The 14053-nt window shown below is 45.0% G+C and overlaps 1 pseudogene; it reads right to left on the bottom strand.

Annotated features, from left to right (window-relative positions):
• Window positions 1-13186, bottom strand: part of LOC135204016 (uncharacterized) — a 167630-nt pseudogene extending 154444 nt beyond the window's left edge.
• Window positions 13187-14053: the final 867 nt, after the last annotated feature.

The raw sequence follows: 14053 nt of genomic DNA, 5'->3' as shown, positions 1-14053 counted from the left end.
TCTACCGAAGCCTTCGGTAGCCTCACCTTACATTCTTCCACACAACATACTCTGAAACTAGCAGAACTAGAACCAGACATCCTATTCAAGAAAAATCAAAGCCAAATCCAAAAGAGTCCACAATAGCGTGTGCCTAGCCACAAATCCAAGTCAAAAAACCAAAAGACAATCAGAATACTTAAGTGACAACGAAAGTTTACAAAATCCAACAACGGAGGTACTGAAAACAGGTGTTGACAGTACCGGCGACAGAGAAAATCTGAATAGAAAATGGGAATGGTTCCTGATACCTGCCTCCCAGTGGCGGAATGGGTACTAACCACCTGGCCTCCCACTGCGTGTGTCGTAAGTTTTGAAATTCTGTCGGACTTCTGGAGAATACAGCTAATATATATTATCTGACAGGTAAGTCTCATGAACAAAATTTATATTAGTATTTAAATTTAGCTGATTCCCACATTAAGAAGAGGATGGTGGGTAGTGCAGCTAGACAAAATTCCGCTCAGCCATTCAAGCTAAAGGTTTCTTGTACGAAACCCAAAACATTCTTACCTGATCTGGAATCCTTGGTGGATTTTACTACCACCAGAAGTTCGATTCCATTCAGTGAGTAAGGCTCTCATACATATGCAGCAAAGAGCAGCCTTGCGGAGAAAACCACTTCGATTCAGCCAGCATGAAACGCAAGCGGTATGAGGGACCCCAGTGCCTGGGTCCAAAAGCCCTGTAAAATGACAGTCACTTAAAATAAATACCTTTACGATGTAAAGGTATCCTCCTATACAAAATTTTTACCTTCACACTCCCCAAAATATTAAAACCCCGGGACTTAAACAAAAGACCCTAAAGAATATGTTATTGTTATAATACAATTAAGTTTGTTCATACTTACCTGGCAGATATAAATATAGCTGTATTTTCTGACGTCCGACAGAATTTCAAAACTCGCGGCACACGCAGTGGGCGGCCAGGTGGTAGTACCCATTCCCGCCGCTGCTGGGAGGCGGATATCAGGAACCATTCATTCATTTTCTATTCATATTTTATTCATGACTTGTTATCCTGAGGGGAGGAGGGTGGGCACTCTAATTATATATAATTCTGCCAGGTAAGTAGGAACAAACTTAAATGTATTATAACAATAACATTTTGTTCATGAAACTTACCTGTCAGATATATATATATAGCTGAATCCCACCTTCGGATGGTGGAAGAGACAGAATAGATTTTTAGGAAACTTAAATTAGTTAAATGATGTACTTCTTGGTTCCTTACCTGTTAGCAAAGTAGACTCTGTGATTACTGTCACTTAAGCCTGCTTCTGCTTTTATCAGAGTTGCCAGCCAGGTGTAGACCTGTAGTGCTGGTGCACTCTGGATGCTCTGTCAACGGGGACGTGACCTCAACGTGACAAGACCATCGAGCCAAACATATGGGAGTAACACAGCAACCGACCACCACCTGACCAAACTAACCAAAAGAACCACCCCTGACAGTTAAACTAAAGAATGGGAGATTTCCACAGAAGATCTCACCATCAACCACAACAATAAAACTAACCTAAACTAAGCTAAGGGATAGGAAGAGAGCTACCTTCAGCCCCCAAAACTGTGTCTGCCGTAAAGTATGGCCCCAAAGAACTACAGTTCTCGTAAATCGTTCTCCGACAATCCCGGAGGTGTGTGAGGCGAATACGGAATTGCTCCTCCAAAAGGTGCTATCAAGGATATCTTTGATAGACATATTCCTTTGGAAGGCAAGAGAAGTAGCTACTGGCTCTGACTTCCGTGAGCTTTCACTTTTAAAGAGGCTCAAATCAGTCTTCTTGGCAAGACATGAATGAGCCTTGCTTAATGACGCCCTCAAAAGAAAGCCAAGCATTCTTTGACAATGGCAAATCTGGTCTTTTCACCGAGCACCAGAGATTACCTGAGGGACCTCTTATCTCTTTATTCTATGAACATAGAACTTGAGAGGCCCTGACAGGGCACAGGGCTCTCTCTGGTTCTTGACCCACGAGACCCGACATACCTTGATCTCAAAGCTCTTGGGCCAAGGATTAGACGGGTTCTCATTTTTAGCCAAGAAAGTTTGTTGGGCTCAACGAGCAGACAGCGTTGTCCCCCTTGAAGCCCACTAGGCTACTGAACGCTTGGATTTCACTAACTCTCTTCGCCGTCGGCAGAGAAGTTAGGAAAAGCGCTTACTTCGTCAAGTCCCGTAGAGAAGCTTCGTGGAGAGGCTCAAAGGGACTTAACATTAGATGTTTAAAAACCACATCGAGTTTCCATGAGGGTGAGGTCTTGCCTGTGGAATCTTGGAGGTTTCGAACGACCTTAAGAGATCGTGGAGATCCTTGTTGTCAGAGAGGTCCAGTCCTCTGTGTCGAAAAACGGCCGACAACATACTCCTATAAACCCTTAATTGTAGGGACTGCCAAATTTCTGCACATTTCTTAAGTAGAGCAAGAATCTGCTATCTGGTTCACAGAGGTCGTGGAAGAGGAAATTCCTTCCTTTTTGCACCATGCCCTGAAGGAGGCCACTTTGATTGGTAGACAGCTCTTTGAAGAGGGCTGCTTCTAGCATTAGCGATTGCTCTCGCAGCTGCTTTCGAAAAGCCTCTCGCTCTGGCCAACTTTTCGATAGTCTGAACGCAGCAGAGCCAGGCAAAGAGCGGGAAAGGTTTTGGTGATACCTTTGAAGTGAGGCTGTTTGAGTAGATCTCTCCTCCAGGGCAACGTTCTTGGGAAGTCCACAAGGAAAGATCATGACCTCTGTGAACCATTCTCTTGCTGGCCAAATCGGGGCAATCAGAGTCAACCTTGTCCCTTCTGAAGCTGCGAACTTCCTCATGACTTCCCCCATGATCTTGAATGGGGGAAGGGGGAAAGGCGTAAAGATCTAGGTCTGTCCAGCTCCAGAGCACGCATCCACCGCAATTGCTCCTGGATCCAGGACCGGGGAGCAATACAGAGAAAGCCTCTTCGTCCTCGACGTAGCGAACAGGTCGACTAGAGGACGTCCCCACAGTCTCCATAATTGCTGACAGACTTCCTGGTGCAAGGTCCACTCTGTTGGCAGAATTGATTTCGACACGACTGAGAAGTCCACCCTGGACATTCTGTACCCTGCCACGAATCTGTCAGGATCTTGATCTGCCTTACGTCTGCCCATAGCAGAACTTCCCTTGCAAGGAGAAAAAGGATGAAAAAGGGAGGGAGTGAGTTCCTCCCTGATTCTTCAGATATGCAAGGGCTGTGGTACTGTCCGAGTTGACTTGAATGACCTTGCCTGACACTTTGCCTTCGAAGAACTGCAGCGACAGGAAGATCGCTGCCAGTTCCTTCACATTGATGTGCCAGGCTACCTGTTCCCCTCTCCAGGAGCCTGACACTTCCTCCCCTCCTAGTGTTGCTCCCCAACGGAAATGGAAGCGTCTGAGAACAACACTAGGTCGGGGCTCAGAAGATTTAGGGATAAGCCCTCTCGCAACTTCTGAGGGTCAAGCCACCATCTTAAGTGGTCTTTCACTGGGTTTGAGATCCTTAGGTTCGCATTCAGGTCCTCCTTAACTTTCCATTCTTCCGCAAGGAAAAATTGAAGAGGCCTGAGGTGCAGTCTTCCCAAGGAGACAAACTTTTCCAGCGAGGAAATGGTGCCCAGCAGACTCATCCATTCCCTCGCCGAGCAAGCCTCTCTTCCTTAGGGAAGGCTGAGACTTTCTCTGAGCCTAGCTGCTGACGTTTCCTGGGATGGAAACGCACGAAAAGCCACTGAATCCATCTGAATCCCAAGATACACGATGGACTGTGTCGGGGTCAGATGTGACTTTTCGGAGTGACTAAAAGGCCCAGGGACTTTGCTAGGGCTAACGTTGATTGAAGATCCTCCAGACATTTTCTTCTCGACGACGCTCTGATCAGCCAATCGTCGAGGTAGAGGGATATCCTGATCCCTGAAGAATGCAGCCACCTCGCTACATTCCTCATTATTACTGTAAAAACCATCGGGGCCGAGCGAGACCAAAACAAAGGGCTCTGAATTGCCAAACCCTGTTGCCTAAGACGAATCTCAGGTACTTCCTTGAAAGAGGGTGGACGGGGACGTGAAAGTACGCGTCCTGTAGGTCTAGAGACACCATCCAGTCGCCAGGTCTCAAGGCTCCTAGCACTGACTGAGGCGTCTCCATCTTGAACTGGTTTTCTCCACAAAAAGATTGAGCCTGCTCACATCCAGGACTGGGCGCCAACCCGACGACTGCTTCGGCACCAGGAAAATCCTGTTGTAGAAGCCCGGTGACCCCAGGTCCACGACTTGCTCCACCGCTCTTTTTTCGACCATCTGGTCTAAAAGATCGAAAAGGATGCTTTTTTTTTCTTCTCTCCCTGATAAGTCGGAGAGAGGTCTCTGGGAGTTGATGTTAAAGGAGGAGGAGTGGATGGTAAAAAGGGGATCTTGTACCCTTGCTCTACGATCTTGAGAGTCCAAGGGTCCGCCCTCTCTGCCTCCATGCCTCCGCAAAGAACTTCAGTCTGGCCCCGACTGGCGTCTGAAGGACAAGATCTTCATTTGGTAGATTTTGGCTTAAATGAAGCTCTTCCTCTCGAAAAACCTCTCCCTCGAGGAGCTGCTCTCGAGGGGGGTGCCCCGCGAAAGGGTTTGACTTTCTTCGGGGGTCTCACGAACGAAGATGTAGAAGGAACTGCTGGGCGCCTTGAAGACTGTGCCAAGAGGTCCTGGGTCGCCTCTCCTGCAAACTAGTCGCAAGATCTTTCACCATAGCCTGGGGGAAGAGATGGTCCGAAAGAGGCGAAAAGAGCAATTCCGCTTTCTGAGCGGGAGAAAAAAAACCGACTTAGCGGTAAAATTACATAGAAGAGCTCTTTTCTTCAGGAAAGCTGTTCCAAAATGAGAAACCAGCTCTTCCGAACCATCCCTGACGGCCTTGTCCATACACGACAACACGCTGGACAGCTCCCCCAGACTGAGAGAATCAGGGCTTCTAGACTGAAGGTCCAAAACTCCCAAGCACCAGTCTAAGAAATTGAAGACTCCCAACGTGCGCAGCAGTCCTTTCAAGTGGTGGTCCGTCTCCACAGGAGTCTAGGGACAACCTTTGCAGTATGCATAAAAAAGCGGACCTCCTCTGAGCGTCTACTAAACTGAGAAGGTCCCCAAGAGCGGACGAAGGAACCTTCACCCCCACGTCCTCCTTGGTTTCATACCAAATGCCTCCTTTCCCGGAGAGTCTAGAAGGAGGGAAGGGCGAAAGTGGTCTTGCCCTGGTCCTTCCTTCGAGACATAAAAATCTGGAGCTTCTGAAAGCCCTCTTGGTTGAAAGCGACGTCTTCATCTCGACAAACTCAGGAGTCTTGACTGACTTAAAAGACGAAAGTTGAGAGGGAGGAGACCTAGGAGCTGCCAGCTGAAAACTTATCCCCGAAGGACGAACGTAACAGCCGCACAAGACCTTATAGTCTGAGACAGCCGAAGCTACAGGAGGTCCTCTTCGACTGAACTCGCTGGACTACTATGTTTCCCCTTCTTCTCTGAGAGGAACTGGAGAACGTCCATCCGGAGAGGGCGTACGTCCAGCAGGCTTAGGTCTAAACAAAGACTTCCGCTGATTGGAAGTTACCGCCTCAGGCACGGACTCGCCCTTACGACGATCCTTAAAACTTGTTGAAGGACGGATCATCGTGAAACGTTAGAGCGTCCAAATTTTGAAACGGACGGGGACTGTCTTACTATTAGACACGTCCCTACGAGAGGAAGCACGAGCTTCCTGGACAGATGAGGCGCCAAAAAGCCAATCCTGCTTAGCAAGGCAAAGCGTCCTGCCTGAGCGTCCTCAACAAAGCCGGGTCCTGCCTCGTCCGAAAGCGTCCTGCTTTGAACGGAGAGCGTCTTGCCGAGCGTCCTCAAAAGCGTCCTGTCGAAAGCGCAAAGCGTCCTGCTGAGCGTAAGATCTACCCGGAGAACGACAACGGTGACGATCCGGAGGAGGAGAGAGAGACGAACGAGACGAGAGAGAAAGAAGACTGCTTCGTCCTCTTGACGGGCAGCCTGACGTCCTTTCTCCGCTTAGGCTCGACTGCTGCTGGGCGAGTCCTTTGAGCCATGAGAGACGAAATCTGGTCCTGAAGGGACAAAAGGATTTTCTTCGTAGGTGACGAAGAAGAAGGGGCAGGACTGACCCTGCGAGAAGGCGAGGGGACGCCTCCTTCCTTCTCGCAGGTACAGCTACCTGCATCTCAGGGGAACACGCCTGTGCGCGCAACCCAGCGTCCTCGTCGGTTGAGACTCTACCTCTCTTCTGAGGAGAAAAAGCATCATACGCGTCCTCTGAAGAAAGCAGTGATATAGGACGTGAAGCGTCCTCAAAACGAAAAAGTCCTTTTCAGCGGACGAGAGTCTCTCCGATCGCTCAAACCACCCTTGCGCGGGGAGGACGCTTCGGAGGACGAAAAGCAATCCTTCAGGACGCGCGCCACGGGCGCGCTCCTTGGCAGCCTGGGACTTAGCAACAAGGCCTGCCGAAGGGACGCCAGATCAGTGGGGAGCCCCCGTAACCCTCTTGCGGCTTTCGACATACCCACTCCCTGAGTCCTGGGAGTCCGATAGAGGTCTAGGCCGAGAGGCATTATGGGGCCGATCTGACGCCCCCTCCAACACTAGGGGCACGATCACAAACTTTCACAGGGCCAGTTTCTAAGGCCAACACTTTAGATTCAAGAGCGCGAATAGAATCGAGAATCAGAGAAAAGGGGGCATTACCTTCTCCAGACACAGCAATAGGGCCCGAAGGCAACAACACAGGATTAAGGTTCGAACAAAATCTACCGGTGTTAGAGGAGGAGAAATATTACATTCCTTACCTTTTGTAGAACTGCTCTTGGAGGAAGACCTCCTGACTTTATCACGCTCCAATTTACGCCGATAGGTCTCATACATCTTCCATTTATCATCTGACAAATCCCTGCATTCATTGCACCGATCATCCACCAAGCAAACATGCCCCCTGCATTCCATACAAACTGTGTGAGGATCAACTGAAGGTTTAAGAAGCCTCACCTTACATTCACTCCTCACACACACTCTGAAACTCCCTGTACTTGATCCCGACATCATGCACACAGAAAAAGCCAATCCAAATAAAAAAACCAATCCACTATTACGCGTGCCAATCCAACAATCCAGAGGTCGATACCAAAAGTCAATCCAGATAATTTAAGCGAGATAATCCAAAAATCCTAGACGGAGGTACTGCAAACAGTTGTTTCCAGCACCGGCGACAGAAAAAATATGAATAGAAAATGGGAATGGTTCCTGATATCCGCCTCCCAGCGGCGGGAATGGGTACTACCACCTGGCCGCCCACTACGTGTGCCGCGAGTTTTGAAATTCTGTCGGACGTCAGAAAATACAGCTATATATATATCTGACAGGTAAGTTTCATGAACAAATGCTCTTTTTTTCGGTTTAGGAAGACTACCCACTACTAGTACCAGAATAAGGGCTTTACTGTTTTCAAACACAATTCTGTATACTTACGGTAGTGATTGGGTAAAAAACAAATTCTACTTCTATGTCACATCAGTCATATTCTCGAGCGACAAATGGACTTAACACTAAATGAAGTTGCAACTCCTGCTCACATTATGAATGTTTACCTTCAATAAAGGTAGAAGACATGGAGCTAGTTCTCATGCACTCACCTATCCAATACATCACAGAGGACCTTGTATTCCTTGACAAAGTTTCTAAAAATCACAACACAAAAGGTTAACTTTGCCTCTTCCAGGTTTAACCTTCACAAATACATTCTAGGTTTTCTAAAACCACACAACAAAAGTTAACTTTGCCTTCAAGTTTAAACATTGGCAAAGGCGTTATAAGTTTCTAGAAATCACAACACAAAATGTTAACTTTGCCTCTTCCAGGCTTAACCACCATATATACATATTTATTAAAAAAACAAAAATAAACCAGAAAGATCCCACCAGGTACAAATGATCAACGTCCAGTCAGCAAGAGCTCACAAGCACACATCTTCATCAGAAGACGGCCGAAAGCAAAGTGGAGTGTTTACATCCGGGCAGGCTAGCCTACCCGCCTGCCAAACGGTAGTTACTGCCTAACCACCTTGTTCAAGAATTTAACGGCCGTAATTCCAGCTACGCCGAATGTAATTCCTTATGTAAAGGACCGAGGGTTTGTATATTGTGTAGGAACAAAAGTGGGTTTGCATATTAATTATTAAAGTCATATAATTATTAATATCAAACACAGTATAAGTATACATATTCATTCAATTTAACATATTATAGATCCAACAGAGAACATTGTATTTAACGGCTAGTCAGCAATGGCTCACAAACATACGTCTTCATCAGAAGGTGGCCAAAAGCAAAGTGGAGTGATTACATATGGGCAGGCGGCCGCCTACCAAACGGTAGTTAATGCCTAACCACCTTCTTCAAGAATTTAACGGCCATATTCCAGCCTATGCTAAAAGTAATTCCTTATGTAGCTTCTCTCGGCAAAGGAAGACGTGGCAATCCGCAACCTGCTGAAGAGTGGCTCCAACCGGAGAGATACCCCATCTACGACACCAACCACAGAAGACGGCCCTCTTTCGCTGGTATATCGCTGCAGAGGACTGTCTGAGGTATCTTGCCAGCTCTGTTGCTGCTCAGCAAGAAAAGCCTCTCGCTTGGAGGAGATGATAGATACCTCCAGCCACGAAAACAGAGGGAGGACACTGCCCGATGGTACTGCTCGAAGCTGAAGATGCCGACACCTTCTTGGATCTCTTCTTTGCCTTCCTCTTCAACAGTAGAGTTGTCAGGAGCCCCCAAGGGGAAGCAGATGACTCATCAGGTCCAGGAGCTGGTACAGGGGCAGGAGCTGGAGCAGGAACAGGTGCAGGAACAGAGGCAGGAACTACAGCGGAAACAGCAGCTGGGGTTACCTCTGTCAAGACCAGAGGAGAAAGAGGAGTGGTAACCTTGAGACAGGTAGCGGTGCCACACCAAATCCAGGAGGAGGAGGCACTGCAGTCACAAGAGCTGGCAACTGGTAGGTTGGTAGATGGGACCTAGTCCTCATCACTGCTGTAGGTGACACATTCGTTGGATGGTGTGACCAGACCAGATGAAGAGGTGAGTAATAGCTGGGCAGCGTCACAGTGGTAATGGTGGAGGTGACGACTGCATGGGTCACGCACTGTTGGTACATCTATGTATTTAGGTGTGCCAGTAAAGCCTAGATCGACAGAGTGCTAGACAGTCCCAAGGAAGCCCATACCTGTCCTAAACCTGACACCTCACCTGCGGAAGCAAAAGCATGGGGAAGCCCCTACAGGAGTGCTCCCCAGGTCTGTGACCACAGGGCACCCCCTCCTTTTCCCTCTCTGACTCATGGCAGGGGAAGAAGAGGATGCCTCCCCTGAAGGGGTGGCAGCAAGTAGTACAGGACGGTTGATAGGAGAGAAGTAGGAAGATGAGAGGTTAGCTATCATAGGCGTACTGGAGGCGTATTACCTTCCACCACAGGTTTAATCTTACTAGTATACTTCCTCGTCCGGCAAACAAACTTCCTCACTGCCGACCACCCACAGACCATACCGAGAATACTCAGCACAACACATCAGCTAAATTAGATTTATGGCCCTGCCATGATGACCAAAGGGCATGAGGATCAATGTCCACCAAGGCGCTTATCTTGCCGCACCTCTTGCCCTCTACAGCGGGGCAGCGTCGGCTGGGGGCAGAGGAAGAGGGCTGTTGCAATTCATAGGTTTGCATTATTCTATAATATCTCAAACACACTCTCACAACAACAACTCCCAAAATAAAAAGGAAAAATCCCACCGTGATTGAAAAAGAAATCAGCGATCACAGTCTGGTACAGAGCGGTGGAGAACGTCTATCCATATTGATGGCTGAAAGCAAAACTGGAATCTTTACGTCTGGTTGGAGGGACTACCAATAACCGGACCAGTAGTTTAACGATTTTACCGGCTATGTCCAGGCTACGTCTCAAGTATTACTACCGTAAAGGGCAGACGGTTTGTATATTACATATGAACAAATGATCTTTACAGTCCAAAATCCAGTACTTAGGGTAAAACATCACTGACTACCAACCTTTATCACACAGGACGGGTCTTAGTCACACGATATTTAATTGGTGAAACAAGAATACAATTACAACTCTAAGCATACCATTCAAAAGATTGAAGTTTCCTCAACATAATGTGATATATGAAAGCCCCATACGAACTTAAATAAGCATGTGACGCTCTTCGTAATATATGTTTTCAAGGCAGTTTTGAAATCCAATATGGCAGCTACCGTGTGGATGGCAGGGTCTGGTCAGTGATTGACACCACCTTTCCCAGACTTCCCAGCACTCATTTGAACAATGTTAGCGTATATATGTAACGTTTATTGATCTTATTCAAGATTGCAGTTGTAATCAGCACAATAAAATAACATTTTGTTGCCTATATTAGTGAAAGTATGAAACTTGTTATTCCCGGGGTCATGGTTTGAACTGAATTCATTTTTACCTTGTAATCGGTGGTTTTTATCCTTACTGCCATCACAACTGAAACTCCACAGTGCTTATTTGATTGTTATTATACACATTTTGGTCTCGATTCACTCCACATTGCACTTTAAACAAGTTGCTGTTCCTGGTTCCTAAGCGCGCACGCCACAAACACAGTTACGAACAGCAGACGATGACACTGCAAAGTTTTATTCCCTAAACTGTTTACTTTACTCGTTATTTAGTTCAACTTTACTTTGTTATTCAAAAATGTTAATTTGATTTATGTCTATCATCCCTTTTTTGCAACCAAATTACCCTGAAAAATTACAGATATTTCTAAAGTAGATACAATACAATGTTTTTAACCTTGTCGTACATCTGGCTGCCGAAAACCATAGAGGAACAGACTACGGATAAGTGGATTATATATATTTTTTTGCTTTTTTTTTTGCTAGCACTTTTCATTGATTTAAGTCTATATTAATATTTTGATTTTCTTTAATAACTGTATGCCAGAAATAAATGTAACCTTTAATTGGCAAAATCATCGTTGCCACATTAGTGGAGCTTAACACATACGCCAATGCATTATTATAAACTGTTTCCATGAATTCTAGTTGTCATAGTAATGCAATAATGATAAAATTGCTTTAATATTTTTGTATATATGCTTTCAATACATAGGCTGATTTCACCAATTTCCACATTTTGTGTAAGTCTTATACCCAGTTTGGAGGGTGAAAACATACCAATTGGCAACAGAGAGAGAGAGAGAGAGAGAGAGAGAGAGAGAGAGAGAGAGAGAGAAGGAAGGAAGAAGGAAGGAAGGACAGGGGTGGGGGGGAGGGGGGGAAGAGAGGGTAGGTGGAGCTTTTTATATGTGTTCATTTACATTTCTGGATAATGGAGTTTTTGTCTCTTTTGGTACAAGGACAGTGTCGTTATCTTTACGATTAATGATTCACGATACCCTTACAAATTACGGCACTGGGTGTAATGCACCATAGCAAAATCTCGTTCTGATACGAGTGTTCGTTACAGAAATATTGCCAAAAAACGTGCTTGCACTGTCTCTGAAACCCATAGTAGGTATGCTGCTTAGTTCTCAATCAAGTTTTTTGTAATAAAGTATCTTTTACAAGCTAGCTATTGTATAAATTTGTATTTTCCTCAATCAAAACATATGCCCCTCAATGCTAACTTTCCTCTTTTAACGACTTTCTGGTCATTGCTAATTCGGCCCCATTAATTTCTTATGGTGTGAAAACAGACAGAGGCCCAGGGACCGAAAGTGATTGCGTCACACTACGGCGGTAATCCGGCAGTAAAACATCTTCATATATCCAAAAAAGTATAAAAATAAGATATATATGCGCATTACGATTATAGCCTAACAATTACATGCAGCTGATAATCTGCATGAATAACTGGTAAACTGTTCTGCAAGAAAGTTGAGTATAGCAATTATTTACAATAGGTAACGAAAAGTCAAGAGTCGTGACGGTCATAATACGGATTAAAAGAAGTTCCAATTTCCAAAAAAGTTACTTAAATTTGAGTCAGAATCGAGTTACTTTTTCAATAACGAATATTTTCAAATTAATCATCATAAATATGTAAAATATTGATGTTTTACTATTTATTTAAAAAATTATCTAGTGCACGCTTCGTCCTCGTCTTCAACCAAAACAGTAGTTTTCTTAAAAACGTCCTGGTAAGGGACCGTGTTCCGATTGTTGTGATGAAAGTGCCCCAGCATCTGTGGGTACAAGTGGTGTGCGGATTTATCACAGGAAATGGGAAGTTTGTTGACACAAGCGACTCCGTAAACATCGATATGGCGTCCATCTTCTTAAATATTGAAGCGTAAGTAAAAATTTCAAAAGCGTTTTGGTGAGATTTCCACTGCCGTAGTCACCCTTTTCACTACCCTCTGTTTAAATCTTAAAATTTGGCCTTAATTTCTAACTTTGGAGAAAATACTTACTTCAAGCAGGAGAGTAAAGGTCTTTAGCTCTGTTTCTCACCAACAACAAGTTGCGACTGATGCCATCTCCGGTGTCAGGATGCGTTATAATGTACTTTTTCGGAGGGTGGCATGCATTGACCCCGTCGTACATGGCCTGCTGCAGGCCATGCTGTGTTTTACCCTAGTTAAATACAACGGCTAGCCTAATACCTGGGTAACCCCTAAAGGCCTACTAGGCTAGGTATACCTACTACGTAAGCTATTACAGAATAAGATAAACCCATAAACTAATCCTAACAGACATTGTTTCGTCTATTACAAAAAATACTATTAACCTAGCGAAACTTTATAGTAATACATAGCCTATCTTTGAACTGACAGGACGACCCGGTACTTCCAGGATCAGACTAGGTACTAGGCTAGGTAGATTTCAGGACAATACTAGGTATCTTCATAGGCACGGCTACTAACCTTATCACTGACCAGCTCCGTGGACTGGACTCATTTCAGTTTTATGTCATCTTGTTAGAATTCCAAGAGTCTAGCCGAAATAACATCCAAAATTAATATTTGTTTTCCTAATGTAGGACAAATTTGCCAGGCTAAATACCTAGCTATTACAACCTTTCCTACAACACAAATAATTACTAACTTATGAGTTTTATGGACAAATGGACAGGACTCAGGAGGTACGCGTAATTGTAAAGTAGTACTCAGTCCTGTTATTACAGGCGGGTGATTATTGTACCGGCTCATCCCATTTTACTCAACGCCATTCATTTTGACCAAGCTGCGGTATAACAACGTGTGTATTTGAGAGGGTTTTGTACGTGGCGGTTGTTTAAATAAATGACAAATTTTGAGATTTTTTTCAAAGAAATTTAGACTAGGCAGGTGATTAGAGTTAAAAGCATGTTAGTAACGGGCAGTTACGTAGATTCTATCAGTGATTTTTTTATCATTGTCAATATGTTTTCCTGTAAGTGATAAGACAATGTAATAAATGAGTTCATTGCAACACAATATTGTGTTATTAAATTAATTTGCAGAACATTATTATTTTCGCTTTTGAAAGTATCTTGAAGCTACAAAACAACTCTTTTGTGCAATAAAGTCTATAATGAGTACATAAGTTAGGCTGTGGAGTCGAAGAAAGCAGAACTGGGTACTGATTGATTTATTACGTTGTTTAAGATTAAGCTGGCCTTTAGCCAGCACGGACTCTTGCTCACAGAACAGCCCGTAGTAAATTATTTATTATGTTGTTTGAGATTAAGCTGGCCTTATGCCAGCACGGGCTGTTGCTCAAAGAGCAGCCCGTATCACCTGGGCAAAAGGTATACATAGCAACGTGCGGACGAAAACGTGGTGCCCGACCCAAGTTCAAGAGCCCGTGCTGGCATCAGGCCAGCTAAATCTAAAACAACAACCGCGGCCGACACGCTGAGTGAGAGCAATTTGTGCTTGTTAACAGTCAATCAAACAACAATAACAAGATATATAATGTAGTACATACAGTGAT

Source organism: Macrobrachium nipponense, chromosome 44 (genome assembly GCF_015104395.2).
Source record: "Macrobrachium nipponense isolate FS-2020 chromosome 44, ASM1510439v2, whole genome shotgun sequence".
NCBI classification, from domain to species: domain Eukaryota; kingdom Metazoa; phylum Arthropoda; class Malacostraca; order Decapoda; family Palaemonidae; genus Macrobrachium; species Macrobrachium nipponense.
Note: the sequence above shows the minus strand (reverse complement) of the source record. Positions and strands in the feature narration are given on the sequence as shown.